We start from the raw sequence: 8,411 nt of genomic DNA, 5'->3' as shown, positions 1-8,411 counted from the left end.
TCCACCAAGGTAGGACAAAGAAGAAGCCCTCCTGATTATTGAGAAGACTAAAACAGGTTACTCCAACAATTGTGAAATTAGAACTTGTGCCCTCTGTGCACCATGTCCTAGAACTGGTGCAATCATTTAGGTCAAATCTAGTAGAATAAAATAATAAAAATTATTCTGTAATAGTTATGAAGGCCATAAATTCAAAGTCATGATGCCATTAGCACTCTGGTTGTCTTGTCTCTCTTTTTTTTTAATTTTTATTTTGATCATAATTGCTTACATATCTTTCACAGTAGTATTTTAGGTACATATTAACATTGAATCAGGGAAATACCCATCACCAAATTTGTCCTCCCCTCTGTCTTGTCTCTTTTAATTGACTCTAACTGTTACAAGAATAATCTGTCGGATGCATTTTTTCCTATTGGTCAGTAAACTATTCCTGCCATCAGATTCTCTCGTTTTCTGTATTTTGTGTGTGTGTGTGTGTGTGTGTGTGTGTGTGTGTGTGTTTGGGTCACATCCGGCAGTGCTCAGGGTTTACTCCCGAATCTACACTTAGCAATCACTCCTGGCAGGCTTGGGAACCATATGGGATGCCGGGATTTGAACCACCGTTCTTCTGCATGCAAGGCAAAAACACTCTATCTTCATGCTATCTCTTTAGCTCCTTTTTCTGTATTTTTTTAATAAACGTCACTCCACCATCCACCCATTTTATGCATGCCACTGGGATAAGATTACATGTGGATAATACATGGCCATCTCATTTGCATATTCTTTATTTCATCTAAAAAGATCAGTTATAATAAAACTACAATTGTAGAATTAAAAATGGCATATATTTCTGATATAGCACAATTTAATCTATCACAATTGGGTGTAACATAAATTATGTTTAAATTGGAGAACACAAGTGGAAAGGATTGGCATGTAATAAATTCCTTAATAAAAATGTCTTGAAATGATAACAAGACAAATTACTACTTAATCAAATAAATATTGAATTATAGGTTTGATATAACAGTAACTTTAATACCATGGGCATTTTCTTAATCAGTAAAAACTGATATCATACAACTGTAATATAAACTAAACGTAATTCTTTTTAATTTTACTCTTTTATGTAAAGATGGGAGTTTTATTAAAGAAAATTTACTTAGAAAGATGTGAACAGGGGAGAAAGAAAAAAACGTGTGTAAGAGATAACACATGTGCCTGCTTCAGCAGCACATATACTAAAATTGGAACAATACAGAGAAGATTAGTATGGCTCCTGTGCAAGGATGACAAGCAAATTCATGAAGCATTCCATATTTTGTCATAATAAACTATTAAGTCCCAAAAAAGAGATAACACATGATTGAAAGAGTAATCAAGTGAACAAAATAATATAGGTATGTTTCCAAAGAGAATCAGGCCTTGACATTGCTTTTTAAGTTAACAGTTTAAAAATCTCTCTCTCTCTCTCTCTCTCTCTCTCTCTCTATATATATATATATATATATATATATTGAGGTAAATTTTACATCTCTTCAAAATATACTACACTACCTACTATCAAATACCAATATTCTCCTAATGCAATCTATTGAACCTTATTCCTTTGCCTATCTGGTAGGCTTTCTTCTTCAGTCAGAATACAAGGGTTTCATTTCATTGGACTTTCTTTTGTTTCTTTATTTTGCTTCAAAGAATCTCACTTATAATTGATATTAATTGATATTTGCCTTTACACTTAATATGTATTTCACCTAAATTGTTTTCCTCTAGTTTGTTCCATATTAGTGTAAAATACTGTATTTACTGATAAGTGAATAGCTTTCCATTATATATGATGAACACATATATTTATATAATATATACTTTGTATAAGCAAAGGCAATTTTTACAAGTTATGATCTGAGGTTCCTGCCTCTGGAAGAGAAAAGTAGACAAAAAACTTGAAGCTGGGGCAGGACAGATAGCATGGAGGCAGGCCATTTACCTTGCATGCAAAGGATAGTGGTTCGAATCGTGGCATCCCATATGGTCCCCCCGAGCCTGCCAGGAGCAGTTTCTGAGTGAAGACCCAGGAGTAACCCCTGAGCGCTGCCTGGTGTGACCCCCCAAAAAAAACCACAAAAAGACAATAACAAAACAAAACAAATACTTGAAACTTTTTCAATTCTTTGTTTTGTTTTGAACAGAAAAGTTGGAATTGTAAGATGACATCAGCTATTAATCAAAACAAAGGTATTCGACTTCTTCCTCTTTCCTTTAAACCTAGGCCTTTGATATGTAAAAGACATCTGGATCACTTGACTTTCCCCTCTGGTGAATTTATATTGGTTTAATAAAAAAAGAGAAGTCTGGCTTTGGCACAGTGAAGAGACCAGAAGGCACAGACTAACTTCATATTTCTCTTCTGACTGGCTTGGTTTACTAATTCTTGACCAATACCCTACCTGCTTTAGACCCATCTCTTGGGGATAGAAATATATGTGTTTAGTGATTTTATAATGTGAGTATTTTTTAAATATAATTTTTATTTTGATCATATTGACTTACATATTGTTGACAATATTATTTTAGGCACATATTTACATAAATTCAAGGGGGATTCCCATCACCAAATTGTTCTCCCTACACTTCCATTTTTGTCCTCCCTCCCATTTCCTCTTCCCTCACCCTCAGGGCGGCTAGAATATGTGGTCCCCTCTGTATCTGACCTACTACTTAGTAGTCTTGCACCTGTTTGGTCTTGATGTCTCCCTTATTTCCTCCTCTAACTGGAGGCAGGACTAGCTAGTTCAAGATGCATGGTTTTGTTTGAAAAAGAGAAAAGTAATAAACTGGGGTAAGAGTCTAATACGCCGAAAATGGGCAGAATCCTTCTAGGGGCTCTCATCAACGATTTGAGAGATGAAGGAGAAAAAGAAGGTGAGACATTCCACCAGTACCAAAAGAAGTGTTAAATATCCAGTGGGGACTCCAGCTATATGGATAAGCACTACAAAAAAAACCAAGCATTTTACATCAATGTTTTCACTCACAAACTACCAAAAATTCAAAAAAATATTTTTTCTATATATCTCTAGATATAAAAATTAAAATAATTAACAGAATAAAATTATTCCAGATACTTTTTGTGAGGCTATTATTTCCCTGATACTAAAATAGTAGACAGAGACATCTTAGCCTACATCTTAACATAGCTGTTATGACAAAAAGAACTTGTTTGAAATTTAGACCTAAAGTGAGTAATTAATAATGTAAAATTGCTGTGGACAGCAGAAGTAATTTAAAATGATATCTTAATTAGCAGTAATTCTAATTAGCTTTATCATTTTATAATCATTAAGATTTGTGATTTCTTAGTCACTCAGTTAGTACTGAAAATATCACCAAGATTTCATTTCTGACCAGGGAAACATGAAATGAAATTCCACTTCTAATATAGCCTAGAAAATTATCTGAAAAATAATCTAACATGGTATCCTTCTATAGCAACATAAAAATTATGAATTGTTGTGAATTTGTTACATTAGTAAAAATAAGACTTAAAAATACCATCTATTCATTTACCAAAGATTGCCAGGGAACATTATTTTGCATGTATTCACTTATGTAATAGGAAAGTACATTTTTTTAGGTTACTGCTACTATGGGTTCCCTATATTTTGTATAGAAATTACTATTTTTATTTTGGTTTTTGGGTCACACCCGGTGGCACTCAGGTGGCACTCCTGACTTTACGCTCAGAAATTGCTCCTGGCAGGCTCCAGGGACCATATGGGATGCCAGGATTAAAACCACTGTCCTTCTGCATGCAAGTCAAACTTCTTACCTCCATGCTATCTCTCCAGCCTCCGAAATAACTATTTTTCATTTATATTTATAATTTCCTATATATACAAATTCTATTTGTAATTTTAGCTGAGATTAAGTGAATTAATTTTCTTTTATAAGTAGAAACCATCTATTATTTGCCTAATCCTCAGTAATTGTTTAACAACATTTTCTCAACTTTCATGAATCTAAACAATAATAGTAATCTAAACAATAATCCTCAAATCTATAATAATTTGAGAATATCAGTGATATCAAATTATCAAATAAAAGAAGAAAAAAGACAAATCTATTATAAAAAGTATAATAGCCGGGGCTGAAGAGATAGCATGGAGGTAGGGTGTTTGACTTGCATGCAGAAGGATGGTGGTTCGAATCCCAGCATCCCATATGGTCCTCTGAGCCTGCCAGGAGCAATTTCTGAGCACAGAGCCAGGAGTGGCCCCTGAACAATGCCAGGTGTGACCCAAAAACCAAAAGAAAAAAATTATAATAGCCAACAGGAATCTGTATTTACATGGACTGCATAATATGTAAAAAAAAAAATTGGTACCAGTTTTAAAGAAAAATCTTTAGTTCAAACAACTATAATAAATAGTTTTATTATTTTTGGAGGTAAAATTGTCATTTAATATTCTGTTTCTTTTAGGGTTACCAATTAGTTATTACATAATTGCTTACACTGTGGGGAATTCTTTATAGTTTCTTTCTATGATTCATATTTTCAAAGGAAATTCCTTGAGTTTTGGCAACTATTTTACACTGAAACTACTTCAAATGTAGTAACAGAGATGAAATTACTATACAAACATTTTATCTTTGTATGTAAATTTCCCAGTTTGTACAAGAAAAGAGTGAGTCTACATGTAGATCTACTTTCTGCAGATATTTAGTCAATGTTTATTTGTGAAAAATATGTCAAATGATGGCTGGAAAATTTCAGACTTGCCAGATGGATTATGAAACTAGTTTCACTCACTTTCTCTACACTAAAACCTACTGATCCACCTGACATTCCTGGAACTCAACCTTTAATATCCTCAGAGTATTTTTAGATTTTTATTCAAATTCAGGATGTCCCTTTATTGGTCTTCCATTTCATATCATATTACATATGATATGAATACATATTACATATTACAATCCAAAACAAAAAATATCATAGATATTTTTACTTTATTGTATAGTGATAAATATTATTTAGACTCTAAATTTATTTAAAGAAAATAGATCACACAGTTGACACAATTGATCATAATACATTTGTTTTAGGAAGAACAAAGGCAAAGTTATTTAAAAAAATAGAAAGACTAAAGAGATGGAAGAGAAAGAAAAGGTTCAGTAGCAAGTATATTTTTGAAAATCATTGAATGACCAATTAACTCATCATAGGCCCAGCAGAAGATTTAATAAGCTTTTCTTCTCTCTCTCTCTTTTTTTAAGGATAAGAGTTAAAGAAGTACAGTAAGAATGGTGTTAGAGTGGCAATTATTGTTTTCATAGGGCCAGCAAAATAAGGAGGACATGGAAAGGAAAAGTCTTGGCCTAAATACAAAGAGACCTTACCCCTGAAGTTTTTTGGCATAAGACCAACTCTAGACTCCAGTCATACTAGCAAGTCATTGTCTCTAGTGTCAATACACTCTTTTTTATTCACACAACTGCTGTTGTTTTTGTCAGGCTTCCATAGTTAAAGATCCTGGAATCTGTACATATCCTACATCAAAGTCAGGATGATGGGGAGCGTCCTCTAGTTTCACCTCACAATTAGAGGGCCGTGCAGAGAGCCCTGTCCTGAAAGCAGGTTGTTGTTGTTATTATTCAGACTCTTGAAAAAATTTAAATGTATTAGAAGTTGAGTAAGTCACCCTGTTATATATCACTAGGCCTTCATATATAAATATATATATATATATATATATATATATACATACATAATCTGGAAGTTTATTCCTCTTGGCTCCCTTCACCTTTCATGGTATAGAGAAGTGTCCCAATATTCTTCTCTAGAAACTACTCCTTTTTTCTTTGGATTCATGATTATTATTGCTTTACTTTTATTTTGTTTGTGTATTTTTTAGATTATACACATAAATGAAACCCTGTGACATTTGTCTATATTTGTCTAATTTAATTTAACAAAATGGCATTAAGATCTATCCATGTTATTAAAGTGATATTATTTCAATATTGTTTATAGAAAAGTAATGCTCTTGGGGGTATTTATTTCATATATTTTGTATTATTCATCTATCAATGAACACTTTGCATTACTTGATAATTATAAGTAATATTATGTAACATTAAGGGATTATCTAATTATAATGAGAACATCTTTAAATGTTAGAATTCACTTGAAATTATAATGATCCTCACTGAAATGTGTATAATGAAGTTTAACTTTCATCAGGAAAATAGAAAATCAGCTGTCTTCAATTTTAAATCAATTACCAGCATCTAAGAATGTCAAGTTCCGAGGCACAGTGTAATAAAATAAAATTGCAAAGGGATTCTTGAAGAAGAATGAACTATAGTAAGAATGTCAGTACTTCCAATATAACTCAATAATAGACATAGGTGACTATCAATTTTTGTGATTTATAATATACAAATAATTCATAATGGAAGAGTCAACTTCAATAAACTAATAGAAAAGTTCATGCAATGAACTTAACAAATTGTGAAGTCCCTTGGCTTTACTTTAATACTGGCAATAATATTAAATATGGCACTTAAATATAAAGTATGTTACTTTCCTGAAAAGAAACTATATAAGCAAAACTACATATTTCTAGGGGCTTGAGCAATATAACAGTGAGTAGAGAACTTGCATTAGAAATGACCAACCCAGGGGCTGGAGAGATAGCATGGAGGTAAGGTGTTTGCCTTTCATGCAGAAGGTCATCAGTTCAAATCCCAGCGTCCCATATGGTCCCCCGTGCATGCCAGGAGCAATTTCTGAGTATGGAGCCAGGAGTAACCCCTGAGCACTGCCGTGTGTGACCCAAAAACCACACAAACAAAAAAAAAATGATAAAAAAAAAAAAAAGAAATGACCAACCCAGGGCCCGGAGAGATAGCACAGAGGTGTTTGCCTTGCAAGCAGCCAATCCAGGACCTAAGGTGGTTGGTTCGAATCCCAGTGTCCCATATGGTCCCCCAAGCCTGCCAGGAGCTATTTCTGAGCAGACAGCCAGGAGTAACCCCTGAGCAGTGCCGGGTGTGGCCCAACAACCAAAAAAAAAAAAAAGGAAAAAAAATGACCAACCCAGGTTATATTTTGAGTTAAAGGGTATTTAGATTATGTGAAGTAATAATCTAGTTACAAGTATATTTATGATTTTCAGCCAGTTGCTCATTAAAGGAACCTAATAAGTATTTTGTAAAAATTTTAGTTTCAATTAAACCCAGTAGTTACTTAGGTTATACTCTTAGTTCTGCTTTGAACATTTCTGGCATTGTTAGGTACTATTATAAGCTGTTGAGATTGAACTCTGGTTGGTCACTTGCAAAGTAAACACTCTCTACACACTGTACTATTGCTCTAGTCTCATTTCATTTTTTTGGGGGGGGTCACACCCAGCAGAGTTCAGGGGTTACTCCTGGCTCCACACTCAGAAATAACTCCTGGTAGGCTCGGGGGACCATATGGGATGCCGGGATTTGAACCACCCTCCTTCTGCAAGGCAAATGCCCTACCTCCATGCTATCTCTCCAGCCCCCTCATTTCATTTTTTAATGAAGCTGCTCTAGAAGTTAAATGTGCTTAGATAAAGTAGAAGTCTAATGTTACCAATTGATGGTAAATTTGGTAAGTTGTATATTGTATTTCTTTAAAAAATGTGCAAGCCGTGCAATTTTTTTTAAAATAATTTTTTAATTCTCTGTTGCTTTTTTTTTTTTTTTTTTTTTTTGGTTTTTGGGTCACACCCGGCAGCGCTCAGGGGTTACTCCTGACTCTATGCTCAGAAATCGCCCTTGGCAGGCACAGGGGACCATATGGGATGCCGGGATTTGAACCATGGTCCTTCTGCATGAAAGGCAAATGCCTTACCTCCATGCTATCTCTCCGGTCCCCTCTGTTGCTTTTTATTACTCAAAATGTATATGAAGAACTCAAGATATAGTACAGTAAGTTTCACACTTCCTTTACACACAGCCACCCTGAATTCAATCTCCATCCCTACATAAGGTCTCCTAAACTGACGTGGTATGATACCTGAACACAGTCAGGAAAATGTCCAGAGCACCACTGAGTATAGACAAAAAAAATTTGAAAGTATATATAAAGAATTTAAGAAATAAATATATGTTTCAAGATTAAAATAGTTTAAAAACATAAAGACAGTAGATAATTGTTATTGTTAATACTTTAGTATAGTTTTAGGTGTATATGTTAGCATAAATGAATATAAATATATATTTATAATCTATTACTTGTAATCTACTTCTTTAAGATACAATAGTACTTTTATAGTGCTGGATATTTCACAATTTATACATATATGCAATTGTATAAACATTTTCATGCACTTGCATAATTTTATGCATTTGAATAATAATAATAATTTTTTTTTTTTGGTTTTTGG

At 33.5% G+C, this 8,411-nt stretch overlaps 1 non-coding gene across 1 annotated transcript; it reads left to right on the top strand.

The window, feature by feature from the left end:
* The first annotated feature begins 1,205 nt into the window (after positions 1–1,205).
* Positions 1,206–1,312, top strand: LOC126021613 (U6 spliceosomal RNA). Its single transcript, XR_007500114.1, has one exon. It is a non-coding gene; the product is annotated as a U6 spliceosomal RNA (small nuclear RNA).
* Positions 1,313–8,411: the final 7,099 nt, after the last annotated feature.

This window comes from Suncus etruscus, chromosome 10, assembly GCF_024139225.1.
Source record: "Suncus etruscus isolate mSunEtr1 chromosome 10, mSunEtr1.pri.cur, whole genome shotgun sequence".
NCBI classification, from domain to species: domain Eukaryota; kingdom Metazoa; phylum Chordata; class Mammalia; order Eulipotyphla; family Soricidae; genus Suncus; species Suncus etruscus.
The sequence above is the reverse complement of the archived record's forward strand: the minus strand, read 5'-3'. Positions and strand labels throughout refer to the sequence as shown.